Raw genomic sequence first — 15,010 nt, forward strand, 5'->3', positions numbered from 1 at the left:
AGGCCCCTCTGGGGCCAGGCCCAGCAGCACTGAGGAGTCAGGAGAGGACCTGTACCCCGCCCTTCTTTCCAGCACGTGGACGCACACAGGGGCTGGAGAGAGACGGGCAACAGCCTCAGAAAGAGAAGACCCAGCGTCAGCCCCGGGGTCGCCACCATCACCGTTTCGGGACAGGACACATCACCCAGTCCTTCCGGACTGAATAGGGGTCCTGGGGGGGGTGGGGAGGGGCAGAGCCACACTGGTCAAGAAGCTGCTTCTCACCAACCGCACTGCCGCTGCCCGAGTGCCCACCACGTGCCACCCCATCTACTTCCCAAGCTCTGCGGGAAGACGTTCTCTTCTTTCTCACAAATGAAGGTCAGTCCGGCTCTGGGGGAGAGCCTGGGCAACCTGATTTTTAACCCACTGCCTCGATGACTCTAAGCGCATGTCAAACTTTAAAAACATACAATGCGCTGGTCTGGGAATCCATATTTCTGGGTTCTAACGCCTGGTCTATTATGTGTATGCTCTGATATTCCCTTACAGGGCTCTGTTTAGACATTCAAATAGCCAAGTATTTGCAGAGTAAGGAGAACCACAGTAGGCCAAGCCTAAATCAGTGTCGACCAGGTAAAGACAACAATCTTTAAGGGATGGGTCCACATTTGGGCAGTTTGGATGTGTGCCAGGCCACTTAGAAATATAATTCCTTGAAGAAGGGAAACACTCGGTGTAGAGACATCACACAATAGAACATGATACTAATGCTTCTAATATCCAATTCGGCTGTACGTGGGAAGAATCTACAAAACTTCTAAAACATTCATGTCCAGGTCTAATATCAGCCGATTCTAATGAAGAAAGTTTGTAACAAGTCCTTGGCACCCACTTTTTTAAAAAAAGAGTCCCAAAACTGCTACTGAAGCACAGTCAGGGCTAAGAACCCCTGAACTTAACAATTACAGAAGACAAAGAGGAAACTGCTTCCTTCATAAGAGGACCTTACACACAGCAGGTACACGACACATGTTTTTGCTGGTGAAAGGTAACAGCCATAAAAACTGTGGTCCTCTTGGAAGGATACGAACACAATTAGGTGCAATGAAAGAAGGCCACGCCAGGTCAAAAAAAAAAAAAGATACCATCCTCGGAAGTAGCACAACAGGTTAGCAGATAACTACAAATGCCCTTTTCCTACCAAATGCTTTCAGAGTCACAGGTGTTCCTGCCCTTGAAAGGCAGTCCTGCATCACAGTCATCTGAGATGACAATCATAACAATGAATCAGACCTCTGATAAGCCCGGCTGTTGACAAAGCTCTCTGGATGATGTCAGCCTATTTGATCTTCAAGAAGCTCTCCTACAGAGAACCCAGCAGGCATTACAACACTCATTTTATAGAAGAGGATACAAGAAGTTACTTAACTGGTTATGATTTTAGGATTTCGGATGCTACATCTTGGGGGGGGGAGGCACAGAGAAACCAGAGAACATGGGCTTAAAAGTATAGACTCCAAAAAAGGTTGAAATGAACACAACACTGTCAATCAACTATGCTTCAATCTTTTAAAAAAAGGTTTCATATTGACTGGACTGTTCAAAATGAATGGAGTAACTTTTGCAAGGATAGAATTAACCCTCAATTGCACACCGCTCTGCCCAGTGATTACGGAGTAGACTGGTTTGTCCAGTGGACTTGATGATAATTCTTTATGGAATGCTTGTAAAGTTGTCACTATAGGAAAGGTGGTCCCCATGTACACGCCAAGAGGGGGTTCCATTAATTCCATTGAGGTTAACAAATACTGGGCTTTCCCGGTGGCTCAGACGTAAAGAACCTGCCTGCAGTGAGGGAGACCTGGGTTCAATCCCTGGGTCAGGAAGAGCCCCTGGAAAATGGAATGGCAACCCATTCCAGTATTCTTGCCTGGAGAATCCCATGGGACAGAGGAGCACAGTTGGACACGACTTAGTGGTTCAACAACAACAAAGGAGATGGAAGACTTACCATAGGGAGTAAGGCTGGCACCCTGCAGATGGAGACAGAACCCTCTCTCCGTTCTCCTGTGGATGCTTCTCTCATTTTGAACTCAAATTCAAAAGTCACAGAGACCCCGGGGTGTACCAGCACCTTATTTCCACTCTGTGCTTCATGGGGCCATTTGGTAAGGCCTTGTCCCAAAGGCCATTCTTTGGGCCCTAAGTGTAGACAATAACTCACCTGATTCACCTACCAGTCAGAGCCCTCTCCTCAAAGGCTCCCCTCCACACAGAATGCTGACCACAGGCAAACTCCAGCTCTGCAGGGCCTTATACTCAGGGAACGGGGTCACCAGCAAGAAATGCTGGCAGGGCTCATTACAAATGTCTTTGCTGCTGGGGCATGTATTGTTTGGCCAGAAGGCGTGGGCTCCTCTCAGAGAGAAGGAATGTCCGCAAGTATTTTGGACAGTAAGAGGCATTCTCTGCAGCCAGCTACACAGCGTGCCTTCACAGCAATGGTGGGAGCGAGCAGCTGAATGTACCAGCAAGCTCGCAAAAGCAGGACTTCTCCCCCTTCCTAAGTAGGACAGCAGATACCCTGCCTTGGCTTGGCTCCGCAAACCTCGGGAGGGCTCCTCGCCGGCCCCCATGAGCCTTCAGGTCCCGTCTGTGGAGGCTGGAGCTGGTACATCTGTCCGTGAATGTCTGGTACACCGGGATCGAAGCCCCGTTCGTGAGCACAGAGGGAGAAAGGCCGCATTGTGCAGGAAATGCAACGGCAGCAGAGACAACCCAGCCAGCCAGAAATAACAGGCACATGAAGGAAATGCTTTCTGAAACAACTCAAAAATTCCAAGAACGGACTGTCTCAACTGTCCCTGGTTCCCAGCCCTTTCTTTGGGAGGCAGCCCCATCCCACATTCATGGGTCGCCCCGTCCTAACCTGGCGAGGGCACCCTTTCCTTCCCAGGCCCCCATCCCCGTGAGCCACGCAACGTCCACCCCCGTGTGCCCAGCTCTGTGCAGGCTCCCTGGAGTCCCCGCGGGGCAACGCTGTCCAAGAGGAAGGACATCGCCTCCACCTGTGCCGTCTGATATGGCAGCCAGAGAGGCCTAGGGTGTGAACGCTTGAAAGGTGATGAATGAGATGGATAAGCTGAATTTCTCTTTTTATTTGACTTTCGTAGTGAAATTTGCTCAGTCGTGTCTGACTCTGCGACCCCACGGACTGTAGCCCACCAGGCTCCTCTGCCCATGGGATCTCCCAGGCAAGAAGACTGGAGTGGGTAGCTGTTCCCTTCTCCAGGGGGTGTTCCTGACCCAGGGATGGAACCCTGGTCTCCCGCATTGCAGGTGGATTCTTTACCGTCTGAGCCACCAGGAAAGCCCAAGAATACTGGGCTTTAATCAGCCACGTGTGGCGAGCAGCTATGATCTCAATGGCACAGCTATGATCTCAATGGCACAGCTACGCAGGGGGCCTGCAACCTAGTGGAATCACGGCAGAGAACAGAGGATCCCTGGCCTCTAACCTGCTCCATGCCATTCCCAGCCACTGCTCTTGTTGCATTAGATCCCAGCTCCAGGGCTTTCGATGATGTGGCCTCATCTAGAGAACCCAGAGTCTTTGAACTTGCTTGCTGTGGCAGCCACAGCTATTTGTTACTAAGCTAAGCTTTACATGCTCTGACCTCAAGGCTTATAATGCAATTAGCGGAAGTGATTTATAATAAAAAGCTTCCTGGTATCACCTCTTACACTATTCCTCCCACACTCCGCATGTTCTCTGCTCCACCCCCACCTGCCATTGCTTGTCAGTTCTTCTACTCTGTTTCTCTACACACAGCCTCCTCATGTCCTGCCCACCTACCAACGTTCACGCCTCCTCCATGAAGCACTCCCTTGCCGCCCTCGCTGCAAGCCATGCTTTTCAACATCTCACAGCACTTTTTCTCACTGAGCACTTTGGGGGTGAGTCATTTGTTTAAGGTCATAAACTTAGAAAGGGACAGGACCCCAAGGACCCAAACTGTGTTCCTGGCCCTGTTTACCTACTAACTGGTGGTGATATCATCTTCACGCCAGCGTACTTAACTTCACAATGGGACTCCAGGGCCAGGCCACACGTAATTTTTTAAGCCTTCGTCACTGCCTGGCATACAACAGAGTCTATACTCAGAAGTAAATACTCACAAACTGACTGAGCTATGTACCTCCTCCAGCCTCAAAGCCACTTCGTGACTAACTCACCTCGGTCATCTCTGAGTGGCTACGACACTAGGTGCTCACTCAACACGTACAGAATGGACAGGACACGTAAGAACCACAGATACAGAGAACAAACCAGTGGTTACCAGTGGGGAGGGGCAACACAGGGGCAGAGGATCAAGAGGGACAAACTATTATGTGTATAATAAGCAACAAGGATGTTCGGTACAACATGGGAAACACAGCCAGAAGCTGACAGTAACTATAAATGGAGCATAATCTTTAAAAAGTATGCATCATTATACAGTACACCTGTAACTTATATATGTTATTCATCAACCGAACTTCAATAAAAAAAATTAAAGGGGTTCCCTGGTGGCTCAGTGGTTAAGAATCTGCCTGCCAATGCAGGGGACACAGGTTCGATCCCTGGCCCAGGAAGACCCCACAGGCTGCGGGACAACTAAGCCCGTGCGCCTCAACTAATGAGACCACACGCCCCAGAGCTCCTGCTCCTCAACAAGAGAAGCCACCACAATGAGGAGCCCATGCACCGCAACTCGAGAGAAGCTCCCACTCGCCGGGACTGGAGAAGGCAACGAAGTGTGGCAATGAAGACCCAGGGCAGCCTAAAATAATAAATTATTGCAAATCTTTTTAAAAAATAAATTAACAAGATGCCCGATTATTCAATGAAAACATGTGACCTGGGAAAATATTTCTCAAGCTTCAATCAATTATCAGACACTTCTAATTAAGCATTACAACCTTTGGGAGGGGGGGGAAGATTCACTGCTGCATAAATGCTATAATAGCCACCTGGCGGTCGGGTCCTTCTAGCAACCGAGTGCTTCAAACAACACAACAACTAAGTTGTCCACATCACCAGAGTCTGGAGAGTCAAAGCTATGACTTCTCCGTCTCTCAGTGCCCAGAAGGTAATGTAAAGCAATTACTTTGCAAACGTACTCAGCAAATGTAAAGTCAATGATGAACATTTTTGCTGTGCATCCTGCTGGGCACGTCATGGATACCCTTAGCATCCACCTGTGAGTATCTTAGACACAGGGAAACTGAGGCTCGGAGAGGTTTTGTGGCTTATCCGAGTTCTAGTGGTTCTAGAAGGGGAAAAGCCAGGAAACGACACCGGAAGTCTCACCGGAAAGCGCCAAACCTCTGCTGAGTGGACACCTTGGGAAAACACTCCAGAGAGCAAGTCTGCTGCTTTTTCCCAACAAGTCAGACTGAAAACCCTCTGGTGGGCAGAGCAGGGAGGGCCTCCAGGTTGGGGAGGGGGTGTGGTAAGGAGTGGAGAGGTGGCCGCAGAGATGGGAAGCTGGTGGCAGACAAGGGGGTTGATCAGACAAGTAAACACTTTAGGGCCAACGGGAGCCAGGTTTCTCTCACTATGAGAAAAGGGACTACAAATATGGAATGAGAAAAAAAACTAGAATGAACCCAGAGATGTTGGATCAGAACTGGAGGTATCAGTTTGAACTCATGGTTTTCAACACAAACAGAGGGAATAACATAGAGGCAAACATGTAATGTGTGTGTCTTTGTGTGTGCACATGAAAGGGCCTGCAGAGAACAACACCTCCAGTAGTAATAATAAGCATTTCTACCTCAGTTTCTTTGTTTTTATTTTCCAGATTAATTTGGTATAATTTTATTTCTTCAAAAGAAAAGCCCTTGTTAATATCATTTGGGTTTAGAGAGCAGGACGAGCTTCAAAGAGGCTTTACAGAGTACATGAAAAAAAGAGCAATATTTTCTGCTTTTTTTTTTTAAATTAGTGGACATTTAGTTATCAGCTGGGCCCATCAATCAACTAACACCCAAAGAAATGGAACTTGGCAACCTGCAACTATCACTTCCCGTGTTCTGCATTCCACTGTCAGATTTCTAGGTCCAGCACCACCTCCTCATCTCACCCATCAATTATCCTTTTCAATGATTACTCACAGGGGTTAAAATGATTCATAAATTCTTTATTTAAAAAAAATTTTGTTGACGTATAATTGACCTGCACCACTGTTAGTTCCAGCATGTGTGTGTATGCTCAGTAGCTCAGTTCTGTCTGACTCTTTGCGACCCCATGGACTGTAGCCTACCAGGCTCCTCTGTCAGTGAGATTTCCCAGGATTTTCCCTGCGTCTCTTGCCGTCTCCCGAGTTGGCAGGCAAGGATTCTTTACCACTGCCCCACCTGGGAAGCCCCAGTTCCAGGCATACAACATAGTGATTTGCTATTTCTACACATCACAAAAACCACCTGCCTGCTTTGAAATCCCTTTTCTACTAAAAGGAACTAGGGCTCCGTGGAGGAAAGATGGATTCCAGAGACGGGGCAAAAACTACAAGGTGAGGTCTGCCATCTGGTGTCAGAAAACAAGGCAGTGCTCAAACAACGATGCGAACACGTCCAGGGACACGGAATCAACTGGAACGAGACCCCACAGGCCAGATCAGGGGCAATTTGAACCTTGAAGTCAAGAATACAATTAACAGACAGTGAACCACCGCATGAAACAGGTGTCCACACAGATATAAATCAATAGGAAAGTTGAGGGGGCACGGACCCAATTTCACAGTATCCCCACAAGAAACACTTCTTCATGACGCAAGGGAAAAGAACACCTGTGCAGGGTCGAAGCCCAGCAAAGCCACCTGAGGACCACAGTGAGCATCACTCGGCATTGCACGGACCAAATCTAACCTGGAGGGAACATCAGACAAACCTAAACTGAGGGACATTCTATTCTACAAACTAACAGGCCTGTCCCTTCAAAAGGTCATGAGAGTCAGAGAAAGACTGAGGAATGTCCCAGACTGAAGGAGGTGCAGCAGACAGGACCATGCTACACGGTGGGCGATACTGACCTGGACCCTTTACGACAAAGGACACTGTTGGGACAAACGCTGGACCCTGAATGGGGTCTGATGATTAGATAGAGTCATGGATCAGGTCAAGTTGGGTTAATGGCCTGCTCTGTAGGAGAACGTCCTTGCTTGTGTTCAAATGGCATCTGGCTGACAACTGACTCTCAAAACAGTTCAGAAAAATGTTCTCTGTACTCCATTTGCAACTTTTATGTATGTTCTCAATTGCTTCTAAATTTTTTAAATTACTTCTAAAAAAAATTCCACTTAACTAGATTTTGGCAAAACATTCCCTCTCATTTTTCCTCTTAGGCTTCCCTGGTGGCTGGCTCAGTGGTAAAGAACCTGCCTGCTGATTTAGGAGATGCGGCAGACGCAGGTTCGATCCCTGGGTTGGGAAGATCCTCTGGAGAAGGAAATGAGAACCCACTCCAGTCTTCTTGCCTGGAGAATCCTGTGGACAGAGGAGCCTGGTGGGCTACAGTCCATGAGTTCGCAAGAGTCAGTCATAACTAACAGACTGAACAACAATTTTTCTTTATTGGCCAGTGATAAAAACTTAAGACCCTCTCGCTGGTCATTGTTGCTGGTAGCCGTCCTGGCTTCCCACTTCCCTCTCAGGGATGCTCTGCCCCTCAGCACCCAAGATCTGTCCCTGCCTCAGGACCACCTCCCCTCTGCACTTCCAGAACAGCAGCAGCCCTGCTTCGTGCAGAAGGCCGTGGAGGATGATGGGAAACTCCCTGCTCACAGCTCCTCTTGGTCTCTGGGTGTCCAGATTTTGAAGGCCTTGAGCACACACACACACGGCCCTGGCCCATGTGAGCCCTAATCTTAGCGTTTTCCTGCTCTGAGACTGCACGTTTGGAGAAGCAGGGGGGCCGACCTGCCCCGGAGAGCCTCCTGCTGGGACGGGCACACGGAGCTGGGATAGGCTGGTGGAGTCGGGACGCTGCGGGCCTGCTGGATGGTTCAGCATCCTGTTTTTGGCAGCTGGGGCGGCTGGGCGGCTCTGGCATCACGCACTGCCGCCGACTTCACCTCTTTAGACCACAGACACACAGGTTAACTGGTGGGGTGGGCCTCAGGGCCCAGCCTCAGACAAGCTGCCTCACTGCCCATCACACTGGGTCTCCTCATGAACACCCACCCTCAGAAACAGTTCTTCACAGGGAATGACCGGGCGGTGTTTTCAGGACACCGTGAACCAAGCAACCAATCGTCATTTGCCTCTCTGCTTTGACTCCTCAGAAGCTCAAAGTCAGACGTAGAGTCAAACTCTGGTCATTACACCAGCCCACATTATGCCCTGAATCCCACATACAACTAACTGCCCCCTCAGTTTGCTTTATTTCCCCAAGTCCTCCAGGCCCCACTTTTCCAATTTTAAATCGTACAGTTCGCTTTGAATGTTATATGCTGTTTCAAATCCCTCCTGGGAGCCACAGTGGACACGGCACACCCGAGATACCTCTGGAACATTAACAACGTCTTTTTATATTGAACATGAAGTCCCAGCACTCAGCACAGAACCTAAAACATAGACGGGCACCAAATGTACGCTGGCTGAGTTGATAAGGCAGATCAACTCTTAAATAAAAACCGCCTCCGTTATCAGGTTGCTTCATGAGATACCTCTCCCTCCTTCCCAGCCTGGCGGGGCCCACACAGGGCGCCCGGGCTTGGGGAGTGGGCTACTGAGGACGCTCGCTTGCCATAGGGCTCAGCGGTCTCCACCAGAGACCTGAAAAGACACACTCCCAACTTCCACCTGCTTCAGACACGGCACAGAACTGCGGGCTTGACCGTTTGGGGAGAAGGGGCGAGCGATCTCTGGAGGTGGCAGTGGGCCCGGCTCCCTCCAAACCACATCAACGGTCCCCTCCCCGGCGGGTCCCGACGCTCGGCAAGCGTGCGGGGATCACTTCTGCCAGCCCACGGTGGCCCCCAGGGCATTTCCTAAGGCAGGGCGTCTGGGCCTTCTTTGAAACAAAATCTTTAAAAAGAAAAACAGCTTCAAAAGTAGCCGCTCAATGAAAAAAAAATGTTTTTTAATTGTAAAAATAAACAAAGGCACACAAGACGTGATGCTTTGCGGATAAAAACCTGGTGCCAGGCTCCGTGTAACTTGGAGGAAGACAGGTCAGGCAGTGGCTGCTATTTTCCCTTGGGTTCGACTAGGTTGACCTTTTTGGGTTTTGATCTAGAAATCCTCTGGTGTGGGGGGTGGGGGGGTAAGAAGGTCAGGAAAGTGGCAGAAGGGACTGTCACTTCCCAGCATCAGTGAAAATAACGGTGCCCCATTGTCACACAAGGACCAGACACAACACAATATACAAGACGCCCTCTCAGCCTCACAGAAGCTCCCTGAAGCCCAGGAGGACTCTTCCAGTTTCAGGGAGGGGAGGGGGGCTGGCCTGAGGTCACAGTCACACAGGGGGTGGGGTGCGGTGTACAGACCTGACCCAGAAGCCCCACCCCATCCAAGCACAGCCAGGAGCATGACTGTGTAATTTACATGGCAGTCATGTATCCCTGGTTCTCTCCCAACACTGCAGGGCGGGCAGGCTACCAGTGGGGTGCTCTCATCAACACACACCATCTCCACTGCAGGGATGCAAACCCTCTCCAGGGCTTTCCACGCTCCAATGAGGGAGCCTCGCAGGCCAGACTCCTCGTCTTACCCCTCACCATCCAGGGCATGCCCTGGGAGTGGCTCCTCCCAACCCACATTAATCCTATTTTGATTAATCCTGTTTTCTTCCTGCAGCCTTCCTCAAAGCAGAAAGACTCTGGTGGGCCTCCTCCTAGTCTTAGGAATATTCTCGATAAGCTGCCCAAATCCAGAGTGTCTCACGGCAGCACAACGTAACGCCAAGATGACCTCTGAAGGCGGGAGTCCCTTCTGCCCAGGCGGTCATCACCAAGGGCATGGCCCTGCTCCTGGGGCAAAGCGTGCCTGGCCCGACACGTGCTGAGGGGGAAGTGGGTCCAAGCAGAGGGTCCATTTCCTCTCAGAGGCCACGCCAGTTCTCGCCATCTCAGGGTGACTCAGCAAGACGCCCCCGCCGCTGCCTCCCCCCAATACAGCTGACCTTGTTCTCAGCCTGAGAATAAAGGAGAAACTCTGGACGCAGTTACAAAGCTACAGAGGACGGTTAGAAGCTGTAACAAGGTGACACAGAACTAGACTGGTGGGTGTGAAGACGCTGGTTCCTGGGTTTGGGAGCCGTTATCTAATCTCACCTCACTTGACAGAGGCGGCAGCGGGGGCCCAGAGACGTTTAGCGACCAGCCTGAAGGCTGCACAGCAGGTAACACATTTTAGGACTAGAAGCTCGGGTTCTCTGCCTCCCTCTCACAGCTCTGCTGCTTACCACAGGGTGACGGTGGGTACCACTATGAAGAAAGGGCTCACACAGGCCTTCTCCGGGTGCACAAGTTTCCCTGGAGTGCTAAGTGCAGAGGAAAATGAGACCAGGGCCTCGAGGCGTGCTTCAGAAGTCTGAGCACTGCTATTTCAAACGTGTAATGAAACCTACTAGACTCCAAGCAAAATCCATTTTAAGTTAACCTTAGTAATTTTAATTACATTCCAACAGAATCAAATTAACTCTTCACTTGTTACAAGTGTGTGCATCCCCAGTGTTTCAAGGTGGGGTGGGGGGTGGCAGTCTGCTGCCAGTAAAGCCGTGAGGGAGGGGACAGGAAGGGACACAGGTTTCTGATCACAGCGACCTGAGTCTAAACCCTGGTTCCGGCCCCAGGGAACTGCGGTTTCCTACAACGAGGTCTCGTGGGGGTGACAGAAAAGAGACGAGCTGCCCAAGTTCCCAGCACCTACAGGCCCCTCGTGAATGGGAGCCCTGATGTGCACACATACCCCACCTCCCCTGGTGCCCACCCAGGCGACTCACTGCTTGGGAAGGGACATGGAGTACCAGCCTCACTGGAGCCCACAGTCAGGGAGGTCTCGGGACAGGCCACGCCACTCATGGCGGGGCCCCACAGTCAGGGAGGTCACGGGACAGGCCACGCCGCTCACAGTGGGGCCCCTGGGGTTCAGGCTGGAAGGGAGGAAGACTGAGGTCTTCAGGGGTGAAGGGGCATGTGGGCACATAGCCGAGAGATCAGGACAGTCTCTGGCAGGTGGTCGAACCCTGCCGGCTCCCCGGGGCTCCTGGCCCCTTCCCACTAGCCAGCATCGCCTCTACGTGACACACCCTGCCACGTCTGTTAACAATGAGCAGAAACCTACTTGCTTATGCGTCTTTCTCTCCGTTAGACTAGCGCAGCTCAAGAACTCCCGTGGACTGAGGCTTCTGGGTGGCTTCTAAGGTGGTCCAGGACCCCGGGCAAGCCCCCTGTGCTAAGTGTGTGCTGGAACCAGGGACCAGGATGGGACAGCTGCTCCCTTAGTTTGTAACTGATGGCAAAGGTGATGACCTCTCTCCTGATGGCATTCCCTGATGGCAGCAGGCTCTCCTGTTGGCCTTGAAGAAGCCGCCAGCCATGTCTATAGCCGCAAGAGAATGCATTCTATCAGGAACCGGTGTGAGCTTAGAAGAGGGCCCAAGGCACCGATGAGACCCCAGCCCTGGTCAACACCTTGCCTGCAGCCACGTGAGACCCCCCAGCAGAAGATCCAACTCAATCATGTCAAGGGTTCCTGGCTCATGAGAGCTGAGAGGTAAACCCGTGTGCCGTTTCTGACTGCGGAGTTTGGGGCGGCTTGTTACGCAGCAGTAGGTCACTGATACACCAGCCCACTACACAGAGCCTGGATGTGGCGGCAACTCAACACCTCCGGGCAGGACTTAACCAGACAGACGTGACCCTCAACAGGGACAATCAAAGTCCAGGCTGGGAAGCCATCAAGGAAGTCAGAGGAAGCTCCAAGGGTAGACAGGCATTGAAGAAGAGGTTCTGAAAGAAGATGGGAGGCAGGGTCTGCAGAGCGAGGACACACTCCATCCCGACTCGTCCACGACAAGGCAGAGAAGGTTACATGGAGATCAGGGTCCTCTGCGGATTTCCGAAACAGGGAGAGGAGCGAGGCAAAGGCGGGTGCATAGGGGTTCTCAGTTTCCCACTGAAACCGAGTAAAAGAGAGAAGACAAAATCCTGCTGCTCTGGCCCAAATGTTTGCTTGGGCAAGCAAGACAAGAAATTAATAGAACTCTAATGATCATTTTCACGTGCTTGACTTGGAAACGCTGGATGTATTTAAAAAAAAAAAAAGGAGCAAAACATTCACTCCTGATCCACCGTCTGGAAACAACACAACCCTATTCCCTCCCCGGGGCCCTGCCTGGCACACAACCACTTGAGTCTCCTGCCAGACCGAGGCAGCTCCCAGGACGGCGAGGGAGCCAGGGTTTGCTGTGGCGGAGCCATCTGCTCGCCGGTTCCCACAGTCTGAGCAGCGCAGCTTCCCAAAGGGGACTGCCGGCGGCCGGCAGCAGGCTGCACAGAGAGCAGGCGGGGGAGAGGGGGCGCGAGGGCTCTGGGTCCCTCAGCTTCCCTCTAGGGGCGCGGCGAGCGGCTCCCCAGACATCCCCCAGGCCTTCGGAGAAACCGACTGGGTGACAGTCGAGATCCTGCAAAAAGTGCGCTCCTATTTCCATCGTACGGGGACATCACCGGGTAAACGATGCAGGCTGGTTCCTGGTCCGAGTCACAGGCATCCACGGGGATGGCCCTCCCAGCCCCGACCCAGTGGGCCTGGCCCCTGCGGGGAGTCCGGCCCTCTACTGCTGGGCTGTGAAACTAACACTGACAGAACACCATCCTCTGAAGACCAATCAGAGCCACTGTCCTCCACACCTATCGTGGACCTGGCTCTAGGTGAGGAGCTCCATACAAACTACTGGTCAATCCTGAAAGGCTGACACTTTATCCGTTCTACCAATGGACGAACAGAGACCTACAGAGACACAGTAGTTCCGAAAGGCGTGCGGGCAGAAGCCAGACTCTGAACCCCGTTGTCTTTCCTCGAAATGTCCTTCTTGTACATGAATGCAATTTACTGCAGAATCAAAACCAAGTTAATATGTTTAAACTTCCTGAAGTGCTACGTGCAGTCAAAGAACTAAGACCCTGTCCGTAAAGGAAGCCCCAAACAGTTAGGGATAAGACAAGAACACAAGTACTTGCCAGGGAAGGCAGGTGCGGTACCTGGCCCAGAAAGAAACCAGGAGTCACCTGCGGAGGGGAGGGAAGCCACAGAGGTTTGCGGGGGAGCATGCGGAGCTGGGCGTGAGGACTGCGGCCAGCTGGAAAAGAAACTGGCCTAGAGAAGGAGCCTGGTCAGGGAGCGGCGGTAGAACTGAAAAACGGCACGTCCATGCGAGGAAAGGCCAGCGATGAGGCTGAAGGCAAAAAAGGCTGTGTGGACCAGGAGGATGAAGCCCTCTGACAGCTGGATGATAAACTGAGGTCCAAGGATGGGTTGATGGGCGGCCCCTCAGTGAACCGGGGGAGGTTCAGGGACCTGACCATGGTGCTCCCAGTGGGGGAAGGGAGTGGGGAAGAGGGCAGGGTGAGATCTGACCCACAAATTCAGCAATTCACTGGCTACGTGTTGGGTCCAAGATCACTTCTTGGAGGACCCGCAAGATGAAGCTGTCCATTAAGGGTAGACAAAGGGGTGAGGGAACAGGACGACCCTGCAGGCCCCAGTTTCTCTCCCACCCCAGCACCCTTCAGACACCAAATCAGGTCAGATTAACTTCAGGATGAATGTGAAGCAAGAGAGATCTCCTCTCCCCAACTCTCCTCCCCCCAGGGAGCAAAGAATGACCAGCCATTCCACACATTTTTTCTCAAGGAGACGCTCAGACAGCAGAGGTTTGGAAACGCAAATCCCCACGCAGATGCCAATGAGCTGCAGTCACGCCGCTTACACGGGGACCTCGGCACTTCTCTCGTTCGGCTTGGAGGGCTAGACAGCAGGACTTTGTCCTCTGCCTGAAACGGGGCCTGAACGTCAAGGTGAGTGAAGAGCGGAAGAAAGGGGAGGCTTGTGAGGACGGGATCAGAGCCCAGGTCACCCCCAGCCTGGGTCTCCCAGGACTCATAATGGCCTTGGGGACTCGCTGAGAGCTGTGAAGAGGGACTCACGGGGGTCAGCAGGGTGATCTGGCCTCCCAGGAGGCACGGTCACAATTCAGCAGGGCTCCTGGGTTCCAGTCCAGATGCTGCCTCTAACCACCTGGGCGACCTCAGCAAGTCCGCATGCCTGTACCTGCAACACCCGTGTCCAGCTGAATCATCAAACTGTTCCCCGGAAAGGCCGAGTCCTATGACAAACTCAAGTGTTTCGGACAATGGAGGCCCCACTTGGAATGCAACCCGCAACCTGTGGGGTAGAGGGTGGGAATACCCCCTCCTCCTGGGGTTGCTGTGAGGATGAGATGTGGCCCTGCAGAGAGTTGCCTTTACTTCCCTCTGAATGGCCCTTTTCAGCTCCAAATGATGCAAAGAACGGGGCCTTTTACTGGCCAGCAGCACATACATGTTTTCCTATCACTGCTAGCTGTAAGTTCTTCACTAATGGAAACAACTCAAAGTGCCACGTTGTCAGTGCAGGAAGGGCAGGTAAATAAACGAAACAGTTCTTTGCCCCAAAGACCATCCAAGCGCATCTCCTGGGGAAGAGCCCTGGGAGAAAGGGACCGGCTTGAGGGGGAGAGTCCAAGTCCAGGGAAGGGCTGGAGACGAGCTGGGGGTGCGCGGCGCTCCGCCGGCCCTCCGCCCCGATCTCCCTCCCCCAACAGTCTCCGGAGCAGACCTCCACTCCCCTCCCGGCCTCCACTGGCTGATCCACAACGTGGCCCGTGACTGCCCCCACTTGGGAATCCGGCTGATTCCAGCCTTCGAGACTGAGCGACCAGAACCCCCAGTGTGAAGAGTGAAATGTGTCATAGCACCTGGTCCCCCCTCCAGCGTAA

At 52.2% G+C, this 15,010-nt stretch overlaps 1 protein-coding gene across 1 annotated transcript in view; it reads right to left on the reverse strand.

Moving 5' to 3' along the window:
- SSH1 (slingshot protein phosphatase 1) overlaps positions 1-15,010 on the reverse strand; it is a 55,629-nt gene that overhangs the window by 34,049 nt on the left and 6,570 nt on the right. The window lies entirely within an intron of this gene.

This window comes from Cervus elaphus, chromosome 5, assembly GCF_910594005.1.
Source record: "Cervus elaphus chromosome 5, mCerEla1.1, whole genome shotgun sequence".
Taxonomy (NCBI): Eukaryota; Metazoa; Chordata; class Mammalia; order Artiodactyla; family Cervidae; genus Cervus; species Cervus elaphus.